Consider the following 20,636-nt stretch of genomic DNA (forward strand, 5'->3'; position numbering starts at 1 on the left):
TATCCTATGGCAAAGACGGAATTCTGAGATTGAATGGAAGGATATGAGTTCCTGTTTATGGAGGTCTTCGTGACGTTATCCTCCAAGAAGCCCACAGTTCCCGGTATTCCGTTCATCCTGGTGCTGATAAGATGTACCAGGACTTGAAGGCAAATTTCTGGTGGATAGGCTTGAAGAAGTCTGTAGCCACCTATGTAGCAAAGTGCTTGACTTATGCGCAAGTAAAAGCAGAACATCAAAAGCCGTCAGGCTTGCTACAACAGCCTGAACTTCCCGAGTGGAAATGGGAAATGGTGATGATGGATTTCATCACCAAGTTGCCAAAGACAAAGAAGGGAAACGATACAATATGGGTAATAGTTGATAGACTGACTAAGTCAGCACATTTCCTACCCATAAAGGAGACTCATAGCTCCGATACATTAGCCCAGTTGTTTGTAGACAAGATTGTAGCCCTTCATGGCGTGCCTGTGTCTATCATCTCCGATAGAGATACCAAATACACGTCACACTTTTGGAAAAGCTTCCAGCAATCTTTGGGTACACGTTTGAACTTCAGTACGGCTTACCACCCTCAGACAGAAGGACAGAGTGAGCATACAATCCAAACGTTGGAAGACATGCTTCGTGCATGTGCAATCAACTTAGGTGGTAGTTGGGATAACCACCTACCATTGGTCGAGTTCTCCTATAACAACAGCTACCATACGAGCATTAAAGCTGCACCTTTTGAAGCCCTATATGGTAGATAATGTAGAACGCCCGTTTGTTGGGCAGAAGTTGGAGATGTCCAGATGACAGGACCTGATATTATATTTGAAACAACGGACAAGATTGTCCAAATTCGCGATCGATTGAAAGTTGCCCGAGACAGGCAGAAGAGCTACGCAGATTTGAAGCGTAAGCCTTTCAATTTCGAAGTAGGCGACAAGGTTTTTCTTAAGGTATCACCCTGGAAAGGGGTGATGCGATTCGGTAAGAAAGGCAAGCTAAGCCCGAGATATATCGGACCTTTCGAGGTAATTGAACGTGTCGGATCGGTTGCCTACAAATTAAACTTACCGGAGGAGCTCAGTGGTATCCACAATGTGTTCCACATCTGTAACTTGAAGAAGTGTTTCGCTGATGAATCACTGGTGATACCGCATACAGATGTACACATCGACGAAAGCTTAAAGTTCGTTGAGAAACCTGTGTCGATCGAGGATCGACAGGTTAAGAAACTTCGCAGGAAGTATATACCTATAGTGAAGGTAAAATGGGATGCCCGTAGAGGTCCCGAATACACGTGGGAGGTAGAGTCCACGATGAAAGAAAAGTACCCTCTTTATTTCAGTAAATCTCGAGGTCGAGATTTCTTTTAAGGGGGTGAGGATGTAACACCTCGAAATTTTGCGTCCAATAATTTATTGACACGTGTCGTATGTTTACCCGTGGTGCTAAATACTAAATAAAGGACTAAAGTTGACAAACATAGAAAGTATGTGAATCCGAGGGTTCATAGTGTCAACGTGGGATAAATGTATTGTACATTAACCCTAAATGATGCCCGTACCTTCAAACGAATGAATCATGGATCATACGGATCAAAATGTGGAAGAAAGTGAGAAATTACAAACTACAGGGGTCAAATGTGTCAACATGTTTAAGTTATACCTCTGAGTGACCTTTTGACAAACCCGGAGCTTTGTAACGGTTAATTATGCTCACTAGAATACTCGACAAAAGTTTCATAAAGTTTCATTATCGTATGAGCAAGTTGTGATCAAATTCGTATGCGAGGGATTAAAACGTCAACGTTGAAAGTTAGGACTTTTCGGGTAACAATAAAGTTAACTGGGGACTTAACGAAATGGGTATAAGTCTTGAAGCCCCTAAACGTCAATTTTGAGGGCTCAATATGCAAGAAAATGATGGCCAATCAGAGTTTGAAGAGCCAAGGATCAAATCGCAAAAATCAAAAATTAAAGATCTGGTGCAGAAGGGGGTCGCGCGACGCGAGGCCCAAGGGGGGGGGGGTCCTTCGCGTCACGCGAGGGCCTGTCTGGTCGTTTTTCTTTTGCTCCATGCTTGCCTCTTCACTCTAACCGACTTAGTTCCATTAATGTAGCAGCATGGGCGCCCCCTACATGCTTTAGGGCCCTTAGAGACACTTGTTGATGATCAATGAGCATGGGTAGACTTGGTTGTCAACAATCTAGTGCTTTATGAACACTATATAAAGGCTTTCATGTGCAACAAGTTCTTCACACCTTTCTCTTGCACTTCTGATCATTTCTGGAGCTCCAAAGCAGAACCAAGCCATCCCTAGTCGTGCATAGGACTTTGGTAAGCACCCTTAACCTTTCTTAGTTGAGTTTTTGCTTAGTTATAGCTTAAAAGTCAAACCGTCGTAATTAGCGGTTGACTTAACGGTTAATCACAAATGGTCCAGTGATTAGCCGAATCAAAGGTAGTTATATGTTGGTAATCATGTGGGCTTTAAACCCCTAAAAGGGCACCCTCTGATTCCCACTCTAACTAGTCCGAATGTCGAGTCAAACTTGCTTAGAAAAAGTCAACAGAATACTAATTTGCGATTTTATGCATAATCAGTAATGTAGATGGTGTATAACCTGTTTTAACACTGAGATAACATGATAATAAGTATATTAACTAGTCTAAGCTTGTTTGATCCGACCGTTTTCTGTTTTGACCCGGTTCGGAACCGAAAGTCGCAAAACTTTCACTTTTGCTTTGACTTCAGTTCTGACCCGTTATGGTATGTTTTAGATATGCCTTAGGACTCTCTTAGGACCAGGTTACATGATGGTATAACCCTCTGTGGCCGGTTCGTTGTTTGTCCGAGTCTTTTGCACATTTCCGTTAAACGCCTAAAAGTTGACCATAACGCCCTTTTTGCTTTAAAACGAGAATTTCGGATATGTGAAAGGACAGTAACCTTAGTTACTGATTTCTGAACATGTCCCTAAAATTTCACGTCAATCCGAGGTCTAGAATAGGAGTTATGCTAAATAGCGCGATTACTGAAACTTTAGTAATTAAACGGCGCATTTAGCGTAAAGCCTATCTAAACCCAAATTTCGAAACCAAACCTTTTACACACTGATGTAAAATAATTTTTAACTATTTTTAACCTGCTCATAACCTGCGGTTATGGCATCGGTTCGGTAAATACCGAATATACCCTTTTCGGACATAACTTGAGTTCTACATGGTCTTTTGACCCGATTCCAGTTGCTGCTGGTTTTAAATAATAAATAAAGCATTTTGAACTTTATAAACTGTTCGGAAAACTCAGATTTCCTGTAGAACTCGGGAACCTCATTTAAAATGACCAAAATACCCCTACGGGGCGTATATCGAAATTTAACTCATTACGGGCATTATCGAAGGTATCCTACTGATACCACAACCTCTTTAGATCACATTAACTTAGGAAACCTGTGTAGGACTCTTGCGGTTCCCCGTTACGCATTTTGCGCGCGCGGTTCGGTTTATGTAACTAGTTTACATAAACTAGCCGAAACGGGTCAAACCTTATCGTTTATACTTCAAAATCCAGAGTGTGGTTATTATACCCATATAAAACAGGTCTTCAAACTTGTTGGGTCCAAACCACATTCCATTCCCGGTTTTCGCCTTTCACGCGATTAAACCGTATATATCCTTTGAAACTGACCGATCTAAGCTAAGGCTAAATTAAAGACCCGTTAGGATTCTAATAGGTTGTTATAAACCTTCGTTCCAGAATAGGAGACCAGTAAAAGATATTTGCATTTGTTTATTAAGGATTATTACTTTCTCAGTTAAATACTTTTAACTTATTTTCCGTTATACGGGCTTGGGTTACGGTATTTAAAATACCGCTTGGTCGGGCAATTGACCCCAACTCATTAGTAGTTGGGTATTATCAATGTGACCTGTTTAAAAATTGGTTTTGTTGGCTTTACGCCTTTGGGAGCTTAATGACCATGTCCCGGATATCCTTGGCATCATTTTACGAAATGGCCACGACCTCGACACGCGGGTGTAGGCGTACACCCGACAATGTGTCTATATTATTAAAGGTATAACCGTTGGTTTTCCCGCCACGGCTTTATGCTTTGTGGCGTGTCTATTAACCTTAAACCCGGCACGACCCGGGCGAACGAACGCATAGTGAACATGTAATTCTTTTACAAGATTTAATTGATAAATTATCCCAATTTATAAAGAGTTTGTGCCTTGTGCATTCAAATCAATTTTATTAAACTTTTTACAAAAAGTGTCGGTTGAATGTATTTACCAGTGTAAACTGACGTATTTTCCCCAAAAGATTAAATGCAGGTTCTGTACGAAATAGGCTGGCCACTCCTTAAGCATCGTTAGAGTCTCGCAAGCTTGGGATGCCATATCTGTGGAACAATATTTATATTTTCATTTTGATCCCCTGTGGATTCATTTCAACTACTTGTGATACTTGGATATTACATTTGATGGTTGAAATAAAAAAAATCTATCTTTATGCTTCCGCTATGCATTTAAATATTGTGGTTTGACTATATTGTTGCCAACTACGTCACGGTAATCCCCCACCGGGCCCACTGGTGAAACACGTGGAAATCGGGGTGTGACAAGTTTCTTGCTGAGAGAAGAGAAACAGAACTGGATTATTTCATCCAAAAGAAACTCGAACCTGTTTCAAATGCAATGAAGCTGGTCACATTGCATGGAACTGTCCGAAAAATGCCAAGACAAAACAGGGAGTTTCTGAGAAATTGAAAGGAAAAGTTGTTGGTAATGAACCATCAACTGAAAAATTTAAAATTTTTGAAAATTCAACTTATGAGGTTGGTGATTGTGCTAAAAAGAATTTTTACAAAAGGAAAGCTAAGGACAACCAAGTGTGGGTTGTGAAGGAGGTTAGTGAGAAAGTCGGCGATGAATCTGGTTCCACAAAGCCAGAAGAGCCACAGGTTGAGACAAAAGATTCAGTGAATGATGATGAATTTCCATCATTGAAATTTGAAGAGATTATAAAGAAAGTTGGTAAGGTTGAGATCTCGGATCAGTTCTACTCCGAGAAGAATGATTTTGACGTCGAGAAAGTTTTCAATGGAAATGTTAAGAAAATTTTTGGGAAAATGCTTGATGGGAAAGCCAAAGGGGTTAAAGATTTCTATGCAACTAAAAAGGCAACTTACAACCCTACTGAGCAAGAATTGAAAACCCTCAAGTCTGAAAAAACTTGGGTAGAAATTCTTTTCCCTTGAAGTCTTAGGACTACGTCGGAGATCCCAAGTTTGTAATCGTGGATCAGGAATCGGCATCATCCTAGTTTTTGAATAGATTGTTTGAAAGATTTTAAATGAGTTTAAATTTTACAGGTTGAAGGACTATGCCGGAGCTTCCAGGTTGGTAAGTGAGAAGCAGGAATCGGCATCTTTGATTGGTAAAATGACGTGTGTAGATGTTTGTTTCCTACACATGGTATAGGTGTTTGTGTTTTTACAATTGGTACAAAGGATTCGTCAAGGTCATTGAGTTGAACTTGAAGAAATCTTCATTCAATTGTTTGATGAACGATATGATGAACCATGCCCCTAACTTACAAGTGAACCTACAAGTGGTTATAACAAACTTATTTTTCGGAAAAATCATTTTGATTAAAACAAACTTAAGTGTTTTGAAATCTAAATGAGAAAATAGTTTGTTGAAAGGGGGAGTTCTGATTGTTTATGCCTAGTGAATGGCGATTTGATGCGATTCGATATCGGTTGTCACTATTTCTGTACAGTTTATTTTCAATTTTCTGTAATTGGGTCAAGAGCTTAGATAGTTTTCAAATTTCCTTTTAAATGTGATTGCATTTTAGGGGGAGTAGAAAATTCAGAAAATCCAAAAACATTATAAAATGTGAAAATGAGTTTTGTTATATAAAAGAGGAAATGATAGTACATCAGTAGACTGTCACAACATGCTAAAGAATTGGAAAGTCAAAATGTGATAAACAATCTCACCGCGGATATGCCAGTAGGTTTTTGCACATTTAGTAAATTGTGATGAGATATAAACCTAAAAATTCAAAATTGCTTATTTTGTGGGTAACAACTTCTTGGATATATAGGTAACCCCTGAAATCTTGTTTGAAATGTCCCTTATTCTGAGATACTAGGTCTTTATACTCAGTAATATCTGGGGTATTATTCTGGGACTTCTGCTGAATGGAAGTTCTGACCTAGTCCCCGAATAATACTTTTCACAATGCTTTGAAATATAAGCTCACCCTCAGCAAATTGATGAAACAATAAAATTGATAGTCATTGCTGTTGTAACAAAAGATCCTCTAAAGGGGACATACCAAAAAGTCGAAGCCGTCATCTCTCTGCGTATACGAAAGTATCGACCTGAGCTCTCACGGCCCTCACAATATAACCCCTTTACAGATATCATCTGTGGTATACTCACCTGTAAGACTAAATATTGGGATCTGGATACGGGAGTATATACAAGTAGTGGGACACACGGATAAGTTTAAGTACTAAGACATTAATTTCGTATCTCGAAACAATTGAACTTTGTGTGAAAATTTAAGTGGACAAATATACTGACAATCTAGGTGAATTGTTTAGAACTTAAAATGAAATCAAGCTTAACGGTGTTAGTGACTCGTCTCAAAAACTGATATGATTCTCTTTCAAAAACTCACAAAAATATTGTCTGTAAATATTTCTTTACTGCATTACATTTCCTTTATTACAAAATCCAAAAAGATTTTTAGTGTGTTTTAGCATAAACTTTTGAAAACTCAAAAAGATTCTCAACAACTGGTGTTGGAGAGCTGATTTTCAAAATTCTAAGTGCTAGACATGATGACCATGTGGTGAGGGAGAGTCTGTGTTGGAATCCAAAATGTTTAAATCATAATTTTACAAATGGTTCATCATGTGTGAATTGAGAGGAAGTTAATGTTGGTGCATGTCTCTATAGTTAAGATATGAGAAATTTACTGTGAGGTAGAGACTATGCAGGTTAAATATGAACTGGGTTTAAAGATCCTGAGCTGAAAGAGAGCCAGATAACGATCTTGGAATCAAAGCTGCGTGATTGTCACACCCCGATTTCCACGTGTCACCGGTGGGCCCGGTGTGGGGTACAGTGACGTAGTTGGCATCGTCATAGACAATCAACACAATATAATAATGCACAGCGGAAGCAGAATAGATACATTTCAACTTTAATTAAAATGACATAATAACATCATAAGTAGTTGAAACGGATCCACAGGCGGATCAATTAAAATAAGATAAAAATTGTTCAACAGATATTTCGTCGTCCGAGCTTGCGAGACTATAGTGGACGCTCTTAGGAAACAGCCAGCCTAGTTCGTATAGTACCTGCACTTAACCTTTTGGGAAAAATACGTCAGTTTACACTGGTAAATACAAATCGACTGACTCATTTTGAAAATGATTGAAAATTGATTTAAATGCACAAGGCATAAATATTTTTATTAACTTGGGATAATTATGCAATATAAACTTGTGAACGAATTACATGCACTCGTATCTTTGGTGGCCCGGGATCTGCTGTCCGGGCTAAAGATTAAATGACACACCACATTAAAGAGTTATACACGCCGAGTGTACGCCTACACCCCGTGCTCTGGTCGTGGCCATCTCGTAAGATAATGCCAAGGATATCCGGGACACGGTCAATAACCCCCCAAAGCCTAAAGTAAGACAAGACTGTTTAAACGAGTCGCACAAGCTATTCAAGACTGTACACCCATAAGGCGCAGGACTTGTGCGCCCGATCAAGCGGTATTTTAAATACCGTACCCCAAGCCCGTATAGGGAAAATAAGTCAAAATGTATTTACCTGAGCAAGTATGTAACACAAACGGTAAGTGTGGTAGCTTTTACTGGGCCTCCTAATCTGGAACAAAGGTTTATAATAACCTATTAGATTTCTAACGGGTCTTTTATTTAAGCTTAAGCTTTGACCGGTTAGTTTTAAGGATGATACGGTTTACGCACGATTAAGCGAAAGACCGGATAGAATGTGATTTAGACCCGACAAGTTTGAATACTTGTATAAAATGGGTATACTAAATACATTCTGGATTTTGATATAAAAATGATAACGTTTGACCCGTTTCGGTCAATTTACGCAAACTAGTTACGTAAACCGAACCGAACGCAAAAGGGCGTTACGGGTAGCCAAAAGAGTCAAATGCAAGTTTCCGAAGATAATATGCTTTAAATATAATATAACATCAGTAAGTTATGTCCTATATTGCCCGGAATAATTTTAAACTCAATTTATGCCTTAGAAGGGCATTTTGGTCATTTAAAAGATTATAAAAGAGTCAAATTAGAAATCTGAGTTTCGGGTCTGGTTTATACAGTAAACATACTTCATTTAACATATTATAACAGTAGGGTATGACCCATATACCAAACTTAACATTTAAAATCAAACTATGCACCGTAGGGGTATTTTAGTAATTTCACAAGGGCTAAAAATGCCAAAACTGGAAATCTGAGTTCAACATATTATACTTACTGTTATCATAGGAAAATATGCAATTTACATCAGTAGGTATAAGTCTTATAGGTTTAAAACAAGTATAACGCTTACTATGCGCTTAAAACGCTAAATATGCGATTTAGAGCCGTTTCCGGGTTTATATATAAAAGCTGAAATTTTTATATTTCCAGAAGGCTCAAAATAATTTATTTAACATATAAAATCAGTAGAAAAAGGTTTCGGGTCAAAAGAAGGTATAAAACTCATTTTATGGCTTAAACGGTCAAAACCGACATAAACCGAAATAACTAAGCGATCTAAGATCCGTTCAGCCAAAAATTAATTAAAAATCATCAAAAATCCCAAAATAATATATAACATCAGTGGGTAAAAAGTTTTATATCTAAACGTGGCCAGAAATAGGTTATACACGAAAAGGGCCGTTTATGTAACTTAAGAACATAGTTTTACGCTAATGGCCATAACTCAAAATCTGGACCACCAACTGATCCAAAATTTTCGGTGCAAGTTTATATATTAGAAATAAAGATTTCTACTCTTTCACTTTTCCAAAAATCACGTTTTATATCAAAAAGGGCAAAATAGTCAACTTTTAAGCATAATCGGAAACATGCAAATGTATCGGCTAAGCATAGACTCAAACAACAAAAATTCCAGAAAGTTTTACCAAAATAAAAATGGTCAAAAATACTCTCCAATACAGATCTCAAACATGCATGTACGAATCCGAATCGATAGTCTGCGAATTAGTCGTTTTACAAGACTTTCGGTTCCGATTCGTATCTATACTAAAGATTGTCGAGTTGATCGTGGTAAAACACATTCTTATATTCATTATAAAGCTATCTATGATGATCAAACAGATTGCATGTCATTTACATTACCATTCAAGCTTATTTTTGCAAAAATCACTTCTGTTGACTTTTTAGAAACACGTTTGACTCGACAATTAGCATGCATATAGTGGGATTCAGATAATACCCTTTTGAGGGTTTGTTTCCCACATAAATACCAACATATATGTGGTTTCAATTTGAGAAATGACTGAGTAAAACTCGTTTAATCAGAAAGTCAAAGTTTATGAACAATCAGTTTGACTTTTACTAATAATTGATGCAAGAACGAATTAAGGACTGAATTAGAAGCTTACAAAGGTCCTATTGATGCTTAGTTAACACTAGGAATCGACCTTGATGTTCAGATTTGCTCCAGAAGTCTGCCTTGAAGGTTCTTGCAAATGAGAGCTTCTTGATTACAAAGGGAATGCCAAGAAAATGAGCTTTGATCTGCTTTAAAGCTGAATTCAGAGGCTTGGGAGTAGCACACTGTTGTCCTAGCCATGCAAGACATTTAATTGGAGCAAAAGGAGGTGCTATGAGCTGGTTACAACTTAAAATTCGGACTTAATTTGCAATTTTCGCGAATTTTTGGTACTGGGGGTCTCACGCGGCCCGCTTGGGTCAGTCCAGGCGGGTCGCCTGGCCTGCTGATCAGCCAACAACTTTCAAACATTGACAGCCTTGGTCCCTGAACTTGCACGCGATGTTTCGGCTATTTATTTTGACTCGTAAACCCCCAAACTTGGTTTTTAAGAACCTTAGGACATTTACCAACATGGTAATGTCCTTGGATAACTTTGCGCTCAACCGAAAAGCCATGAAATTCGACGTTGACGCTTTTAGTCCCTCAAGTACGGTTTTGGCCATAACTTTCTCATACGTTGACGAAACTTCACGAAATTTTAACCACATATTCTAGTGAGTATATTTTAGCATTACAAAGCTTCGGGTCTGCCAAAAGTTCACTCAGAGGTATAAATTCAACATGTTGACACTTTTGGCCCCTATAGTTTACAATACTTCACTTTTATGCAATTTCCGCGTCGTATGATCCATGAACCATCCGTTTAAGGTTATAAACATTATGTAGGGTTATCATAGAGTCTATTTATCCATTGTTGACACTTTGGACCCTTACGTTCCATAGTTTTCACCGTTTGTCACTTTTAGTCCCTCTAAAGTTCGTTTTCACATACCGGAACCTTATGACACGTGTCAAGACATTATTGGACGAAATTTTTCGAGGTGTTACAGTGATAGTAAGCCAGTTTGATCGATCCTGAGAAACTTATGTGTTAGAAAGCCAGATTCAGATACCTGAGACTCTGTGGATAGAGCTTGAGCCAGGTTTCGATTCTGTAAACAAAGTTTAAACCAGGCAACGATCATGGACAAAGTGTGAAAGCCAGACAACGATCCGGAAGCAGATGATGCTGAAGAACTAAAGGAATGCCAGCACATTGTTAAGGGGAGTCTGTTGATGAAGATAGAGTGTATGAAGCCCAGAGACTGATCAAGGCTGAAGTTTGAGAAGACTCGACACTAAAGACTCGTCAACATCTGAGGGGGAGTCTGTTAGTGCATACATCTGTCGTCTTCGTCTTGTATCGAGTCTTAGATTATATTGTATAGATCAGGGCACGTTATTCGAGAAAATAGGAAGTTTTAGGTTGTGTAAATGCTGATTTCGCTCCAAAGTCTAATTCCGCCCGAAATGTCATTTTGACACTTTCGAGCGGAATCACAATGTTTTAATTCCGCTCCAAATGGTTGATGTGTCTCTCGAGCGGAATCAGGACACTATATATAGTGTGCCTGGAGCGAAATCAGTAACTGAGTCCTTGTATTCCATACTGAAGTGCTGCCGGTGTGAGGTTTGACTGTAATCGCTGTCAGATTAATACAATCAGTGATTTAAGTGAAAATTTAGCTATTTCTACCTTTGTTTCTTGTTTTCCGCACCTGAAACAAAGTAAAACTCCTCTGAACGACTCATTCGGGTCAATCGCACGATCCTACAGTTTATAATACAGGGGAACATCAAAAACTATCAAATGGTATTCCAAATCAGGGATCAAAACCATTAAAATCAGCTGAATTGAACAGATTCAATTTTTCTGACCTGGGAATCTGTCGTGCCCCGCGTAGGATGAGGTCTCATCTTACGCGCCCCACGAGGGCAGTTTGACAGAATGTCAAAAATGGTCCCTGCATGTGTAAAACTTTGATTTTGATGCATTTTTGACGCGTTTAATCCCCGTTAACCCCATTTCAAGGCTCCACAATGAATTTAAAGTATAGGGAACATGAAATATGCTTGAAAACATCTCGGATGTCGGTTCTTTTGGTCGTACGGTTGCGTTATTCGGTTAATTACGACGAAAATTCGAACGGGCGCGAAAAGATCCAAATTGCGTGACGAATGGTATTTTTGCATTCCAATCACTAAAATAAAATATCTTAATGATTACATAAATTTTTGGATGTCCGGATATGTTCAGAACGTAAGATATGCGCGAAAATGCAAACTTATGCACTTTTTGACGCTTTTAGTCCCTGTTGATCAAATAAGTTTATTTTCGCATACCGAACCCCTCAAAGCCTATTTCTAAGCTATGTAAAGGATATTTAGGGTATGTTTAACTTATGATCATGTTCTGGAATGTTCGTTACTATACAAATCGGCATAGTTTCGCATTTTGACACAAATAGTCCCTGCGATCGAATAAACTTGTTTTCGACACACCAAACCCTCCAAAACTTATTTCTAAGTTATGTAAAGGTTATTTAAGGTATGTTAAGCCTATATCACTGTTCTGGAGTGTTTGTCGTGTTAAACTGATTACGTTCATGCATCAGTTTGCGTATAACTTTCTAGAAAGCGATTCAAAGCTTGAAATCGAACTAGAATCAAATCGTAAAATCGTCAAACACAAATACCCAAATATTAACACCAAAACACATCGTTTTATTGATAATTGATATTGTTTTACATCATACATCGTTACAGATCACAGTTGTCACAAGAAGTATTAGGGGGAGACAATACGCGCTGCACTTTTTTTCCCTTAGCTATGGTTTTATCCCACTGGGTTTTCCTAGCAAGGTTTTTAATGAGGCAGCATCACCAAGCGTATTACAAGAATACTGTACTATTTCATCATGTGAATCGTCAAGGGGGAGTGTTATGAATATATCATTTATAGTGACTCTCCACATTCTTAACTCCTCATTGTATTTACTCTTATGTTAATGTTGAGCCTATAAATAGAGGCTTTGTATTTCATACATATACAAAAATAAGAAATTCATCTCCATTCTCTCATTCTTTTCTATACATTGCTAACAGGTTCTAGTTATTACATAACAAAGAAATATATATTAATGGGCCAATTTTCAACTTTCCATATTTATTTCTCGACCTTAAACCATAATCTCTCACCTATAAATACCACACTCATTCCACCACTTTTCTTTGCCATTTCTCAAAGAATTATTCTTCCCTCTTGAAAGTGAGTTCCATCTCCTTTCATCTTCTTCCCTTCTTCTTGTTTTTCTTTGTGTTTTCATACTTCCCTGTATTGGAGAAATCGTTATGGAATGTTACCAAATGTTTACCATGGTAAACCAAGATGGTGCATCACCAAAATAAGGACCAATCTTGGGTTTTTCTTTTACATGTTTTTTATATTTAATTATGTCATTTTCATCTTACATTACTAACCATGATCAATTATTAAAATGCCTAACCTAATATCGTCTAACACTTTATTATATGACTAAACTAATACACTAACCGCTAACAATTTACATTCATGTCTTGTCTAACTTCTAACAATTTACATTCATGTCGTACCTAACTTCTAACATTTACATTATGCTTTTACATTCATGTCTTTTACTTCTAGTTCATGTTCACGCATTTGTTTGACCCGTTTGGGCTAATTCGCTAAAACAAAACCAAGACACCAAACTAACCAAATGTTTGAGTGATCTTGTGTTAAGATAGGCACTTGTAATCGTTAGGATGCAAATTCCACCATTTACCTACTTACGTGAACATTTTGCATATAGTTCATGTAATTTCCGAAAATCGAACCAAAATTCCACTTTTCACCTTAGAAACATGTAAATCTTATAGTAAATATAATTAGACATAAAATAAATAATATATATATTGTGGGTAGGGATATGGTAAAAAGTGTCTAGAATGTAAGAAGGGTAAGAAGTGTTTTAAACCATTGGATATTTGATCTAATGGTTGAGATCAATAGGGTATAAAATGTAAATTGTGTTTTAATTAGAAGGACCTTATGTAAAAATTGAAGGGCAATAGTGACTTTTCCAACATTTCAAATATGGTAACCATTTCAAAACCACCCATCAAACTCCTAAAAATCAGCGAATTATATGTAACCGCCATCAATCTCCAAAAAAAATCAGCGAATTTCTTCATACTTTAAAACATTCCCAGATTTTTAAAACGTAATCGCAGATTCAAGTCATGGTGTTTTAACTGGAGACATTGTTGATGGGGTGGTGTTTTATCTGGAGACATTGTTCATGGCGTAGTGTTTTATAAATACAAAACATTCCCAGATTTTAAAACACCATGACTAGGATTCAAGTCATGGTGTTTTATCTGGATACCTTGTTCATAGTGTGGTGTTTTAAACATCTATGATTCAAGTCATGGTGTTTTATCAGGAGACATTATTCATGGCGTGGTGTTTTATCTGGAGACATTGTTCATGGCGTGGTGTTTTATCTGGAGACATTGTTCATAGCGTGGTGTTTTATCTGGAGACATTGTTCATGGTGTGGTGTTTTATCTGGAGACATTATTCATGTCGTGGTGTTTTATCTGGAGACATTATTCATGGCGTGGTGTTTTGTCTCCAGATGTTTAAAACACTATGCCATGAACAATGTCACCAGATAAAACACCACGCCATGATTCAAGTCATGGTGTTTTATCTGGAATCCCCAGCAACCTTCTATGAATATAACACCATACAACTTAATAGAACACCAGAATAAAACACTATGATACACATTAACCTGCATCGCTGGACTCCATTGAAATTGATATAAAACACCAGAATCGAAAAAAGGCGCAGACGTTAAACAACTGGAATGGGGATATCGATTTGATAATCCTTTATGTATTTATAATTAATGATGATTGAAAGATACGTATAACACAATCGTATGGAAATTACAAAATTCGTTCAAATCCCTAAACAATTTCATGGACGGTTATTTTTGGATCAGTTATGTTGAATTTGAATTAAATAACAAAAATGTACAATTACAAAACTACCCTTTTAAATTAATTAAGAGGATGGACACTTGTCATTCCAGGAATATTTCTTACACTTCTTACAAATTAAGCACTTTGTACAGGATCCTAAACCTATATATTGTTATTAATTCTACTAATTTAATTTTCTAAATTTAATTAGTCTAATCATTCATTTCTCCATCTAGTTACCATAAACAACCTACTAATTACCTAGTTATGAGATTATGGACTTTTTTTTATATAATTAGACTTACTTATGCTTATAATAACATTATTATATTATAGTTGATATTACATATAGTTATATAATAAGTTTATATAATTATTAATATCTATATACATATACATATACATATTAATTGGTAAGTTATTCTTTATTTCTCATTTACTATCTAAACTAATATTCAATTATCTCTTTACTTATTTCATACACATAAATTAATAGTATCCAAAGTGAGTGTTTAGTCAAGATAATATTTTTGTGTATTATTATTATTATTATTATTATTATTATTATTATTATTATCGTTATTCATTTCTTATTCAAATCTCATTTACATTCCAACTTCTAAATCATTGTACTTACACACCTTGTTAGGATAATTTGGTGCTTCAACCTCTCATGAAGATTATCTCACGTTTGTGGAAAGCACTTGCAAACAATGAGTATACTCGATCCCATTTTAATTTTATGCACATTAGGTGCAACATGTACAAATATACAAAAACATGCAACACTATTAAACTTGTTACATATCACGCTCTATCCACTATTAACATGAGACTTGTTTTATTCTTGTTAATCTCACATGCTATGTATACTTGTGTATATAGGCTCATTAACTTTGCAAGCCTACCTTTACAATCATAGTGCTATAGGAGTAATGCACCACCCGTATTCTTGTGGTATTGTTATTTAATCTATTTTACACCATTGTCGTTTCGACGACATCGGTAATCACGATTGCGTTAAACTCTAGTTTGACATATAGTTTACACTTGTTAGTATGTTAGTAACATTATACACAAATTATCATGTTGGATATGAGCAAACTTTTCACTATTATGCTATGTTATCAAATTTGTATACTCACCAACTTTTATTTTAATACATGTATACACGCCTAAAGTTAAACTTATGTATTTCTTTCGTGTTTGAACTTTGTTGCAATCTATTTTCCAAGACCATGTAATTTCATTTTAGAATTTATGAAATTTGAATTAATTAAATATTGTCACAATTAGTGTTATGAAGTCTCTTGTAATCTTGTTTTCGTCTCACTCCGATGTTTCCACCATCGGTTGGGGTGTGACAGTTCAGGTATGGATCGGGTTCGGGTATTGATCGGGTATTCATTGTTTTGCATAAAACACAGAAATATAAAATGCAAAACCTTTTTATTTCATAAAACATAGAAATACATGACACCTAAATAATTATAGAACCAGGTTGAATAAGATGATGAACATAGATAGCTTCGAATAACTTGATCGTCTTTGTTTATTGTTCGTCAAAATACACTTTCTAACGGCTATATAGTCGTTACCAAGGTATAAAACTCGAAAAAACACAAAAAAAACGAAAACACCCACACAGGGTATTGGAAAACCCGAACAGGGTATTGGACGACTGGGTATTGAAAAAACCGGTTCCGGGTATTTCCAAAAACCGGTTGTGGGTTTTCAAAAAAACAGGTATGGTGAAACCCGGGTTGAAAACGGTATAAAAAAACCGGTTCCGGGTTTGGGATTTATATCAGAAATGCATACCCGACCCCTACCCTATGGGTAGGTTCGGGTATAAATAACCCGGGTTTTATAATACCCGATTTCGGGTTTTTTCTGGGTCTGTGCACCACTACCTAGCTTGTCTAATTGTTTATTTATAAGTTGATTTTATGCGAGCATGTCAACATACATGCTATTTAAGCAACACATAATAGCGATTTAATGTTTCTAGTTTTACATCTTCTAGACAAACAAAAAATCTGCTAACACATCATGTAACTCAAGCTTCTTAACCTTACAAAAGAAAGTAAACAAATACTCATACCAAGACAGCTGGTAGGTCAAATCCATAATCAATTGTAAAATTATCCAAAAATTTTGGCACATGGGACCGAATGATACAATTCATATATATTTGTATTGCAATATGTAACGGCATCTATGGTGGGAGCCATTGGTTCCACCATATATCATCTTGTTATAAATAAAAAAGTTAAATATAAACAAACTAGCCAAGACAAATGGAACCATGGCTTTCATTTATGGTGCCATGGTTGGTCGATAACCATAAAGTGTGGCTTGGTTGCATTGCATCTTTAGTGGGTTTTTATTTTTTGCCAAATTGTTAGGTGTGCTCCTTTTCATCGAACTTTTTATATTTTTATTTTGAATTTGAATATTACTTATGTTAACAAGTATATTTTATAGAATTCATGGGGTCAGACACTTTAGACAATGATCAGAATTTTATTGATCATCAAGGTACGGACATATGTGCTCCACGGATAGACTATGAACATTCTCATTAAAATAAAATATTATATTAAAATGCACCCATTTATTTTAATTCACCAAAATAACATAATTTTATTTAGGGGTGTGAATGGTTCGATTCGGGTTAGTTTTTGGGTAAAACCAAAACCAAAAGGTCGGTTTTCGGTTTCAGTTTTTTGGTTTAATTCATTTTCTTTTATAATACGTTGAAGATTATGTAATTTATATAATAAATTTTGTTATTTGTTGTAGGCAATAAAAAATCATCTCAATTCTAAATAAAAATGTTAATATTTTTATTATAAATACTTAATATTCAAGAATAAAATTAATAATTTCTAATAGTATGGGTTAAACACTTAATCAATTTAAACTTAAACATAAAAATACATGTTTTTTTCGTTTCAGTTCGGTTATTTTCGGTTATTGAAATGGTTATCCGAAAACGAACCGAAATTTTCGGTTATTAAAAATCCGAAAACCGAACCGTCGGTTTTTGTCTTGGTTCGATTTTGTCGGTTATTTCGGTTACGGTTCGATTATTTCGGTTACGGCTCGATTATTTCGGTTTTCTGCTCACCCCTAATTTTCTCATTCTACTTCTAAACTCAAGAAAGAGAATAGTTTTCGAGGTAAATTTTGAAAAACTAAAATTTGTTGTTTAATAATAAAACTATAAATGTGTATCAAATTTTAATATTCATGTGTTTTGTTATAAAAAGAAAATTAATCAAAATTATTAAAATTAAAGAAAACCCGCTGAGTTCGAAATCATATACTAGCTTAACCAAACATGTAAACTACTCAAACTAAGTGCTTGATGTTTTCATTACACATTTACCCTTATCTTGTCACACCTTAACTGATGGTGGAAACATCGAAACGGGATAAACAAGATTGCTCAAAACGTCATAACATGATATTTGTGACATAAATTAAGATTTAAAATTATGTTTCATTTCATAACTTCCAAATAGACATTGTCTTAAAATAAATTACAACAACTTGGGATCAACACGACTAAACATGAAATGAAATATATAAACAAAATTCGGGTGCGTTTCTAATTTCCACCTTAAGTTGATTTCTCGTGCATCGAATCCACAAAAAGGTTGATAAGCATTCAAATTTTGTCTACATAGCATAAGTATAAAAATGTCTCGAATCCACATATACACTAGGTCATATGAACATACTAGCATGCATCAACTATAAATCAAACCAAAGTGTCCACTAGTGTAATCTTATCACAGAAGTGAATAAGACCGTATTGGTTAAATACTTCACAATAACCACAAAATGGACGGTATGCTACTCCTATAGCGCAATACATGCTAAGGAAGGCTTGCAAAGTTGATGATATATAGCACGCATGATAGGATTCTAGTATGTATATACAAGTAGCATGTTAAGGATTGAGTGTTTGCATAAGATTGATTGTATGTGTGATTGTGAATTTAGTACTGATACATGTTACAACACAAAGTGATTTAATGCGTAAAATGGGTTAAGTATACTCACGTTTTACGAAGATATTTCCACAAATGTAGTGAGTTGATTTCGGGAGGATGGAATCACCAAGTTACCCTAAAAGGATAAACAAAGGTGTGTGAGTTTATGGAGTTTGATGACGGAAAATATATTCAGGAATTTATAACTAGGAAAATACATAAATATACCTGCACTTAGATACTCATTTGGACACCATTTTTAGTTAGGGTTTTTCATGAGTGTTACACTCATTGGAAGTCCAAAACAAGGAGTTCAAGATTAAGATAAGTTCCACCTTACATTTAACATTCAATCATGGTCTCGGTTGATGTTATAGTTCAGTTTTTGGAAGTATTACGTAGGTATATTAATAAGTTATTATAGTCATGTATTGTCATGTATTAGAGGTAGGGTAATCCACTAACCTCATGATGTTCACCATTGCACAAATCACCACAAGGATGATTCGGATGGTAATGAATAATATGAAGAACATAAACTTTAACATCCATACTTAAAGATATATAAAATGTTTTACAAAAGTTTGCATTTTATATAAGTAAAATGCTAATTACAAAATGCCAAACGTAATTAGAAGTCATCTAAGACTTCAAGAGTATTCAAAATAACATTTCTACCATATAACAATGATTAGATTAACAAAAACGACTAAACAAGTGTGGAAGCTTCAACTTTAATTGTGTTCGGTTCTTGTACAAGCTTGATCTCATCCATTTTAGTCATAGCATGAACCTAAATAACATTTAACAACCTTAAATGTTAGATATATAAAATGTTAAAAAGATGTTTGATAATAAACATAACCCAAAAGAACAAGAAAACAATTTTTTTTGTGAATCCCGCCGTAGCTTACGGTCCGTATAATATGTTCGTAGCTTACAATTTTTTTTTGTAAATCCAGCCGTAGGTTACAACCTGATCTGCAGAATTGTTTCCTGTTTTGCCCTAACACGAAAACGTCCATAACTTTTAACTCGTTTATCCGTTTAACCTCTCATTTCTTCCTACATGATCGTAATTTGAACCTTTACCATTTGGACTCAAAATCCACCATCCGGATTAACAGAATTCTTAACTTATAAGCTCTCGGGTTAATATTTATTTACGAATTATTTGACCCGTTTATGTTTTTAACGAACAAACTCCTTTGATTATATTTAATTCACACAGACATAATAACTATGGTTGATTCCTATTACTCGAGTACTATCCAAGGGATTTATGCATCCGTTATCCGGTATGCGTTTTAATTATTCGACCCGTTCAACTACAAATAGTTGAACTTTAATAACACAATTTCCATATGCGAAATTGTTTATCTTTTAGTCATAACTCACAATCCGAGTCTTTTGACTTTTAGTCCACGTTCCCGTTTCTCGGTTTACGCATATATTCGAGATCCTACCCATTATCCGGGTATTATACCGAAGTCATTATTATTGCAACCATTCTGGTATGCATTAAGACTTCATTTTAACCCGTTTGGATGTCGTAGTGAAATCCATCACTTTTAAAAGCCAAACTCCTTCGTTATCCGAATTTTATTCGCATGGTTCATTCGTATGAAATCCATAATTTTGGAATGAACCAAATTTCATGATTTTAACTACAATGTTCAACATAACTCAATACAAAATATTAACAAAACTCTACAAAGCGTAATCCACGTACCTTAGATGTAACACCCCGTGTTTTCGAATGCCAAAGTCCAAGTCAACTTTGACTTCTTTGACTGTTAATGTTTCTTTTTACTTTTTGTATTATGTGGAGTAAGTGTTGTCTAAATGAAATGATCGAATGTTTAATCAATGCGACTGATTTACGACTGTGAATAGTAGGAAGTAACAATGCGATAAAGTTAATCAATCGATAATCAAGTTAATCAAATCAATCATCGAACTCGAACCTCGAATTATGCGAATTTTGGTATTGCTATATGTGTG

The sequence above is a fragment of the Helianthus annuus genome, chromosome 13 (genome assembly GCF_002127325.2).
Source record: "Helianthus annuus cultivar XRQ/B chromosome 13, HanXRQr2.0-SUNRISE, whole genome shotgun sequence".
NCBI classification, from domain to species: Eukaryota; Viridiplantae; Streptophyta; class Magnoliopsida; order Asterales; family Asteraceae; genus Helianthus; species Helianthus annuus.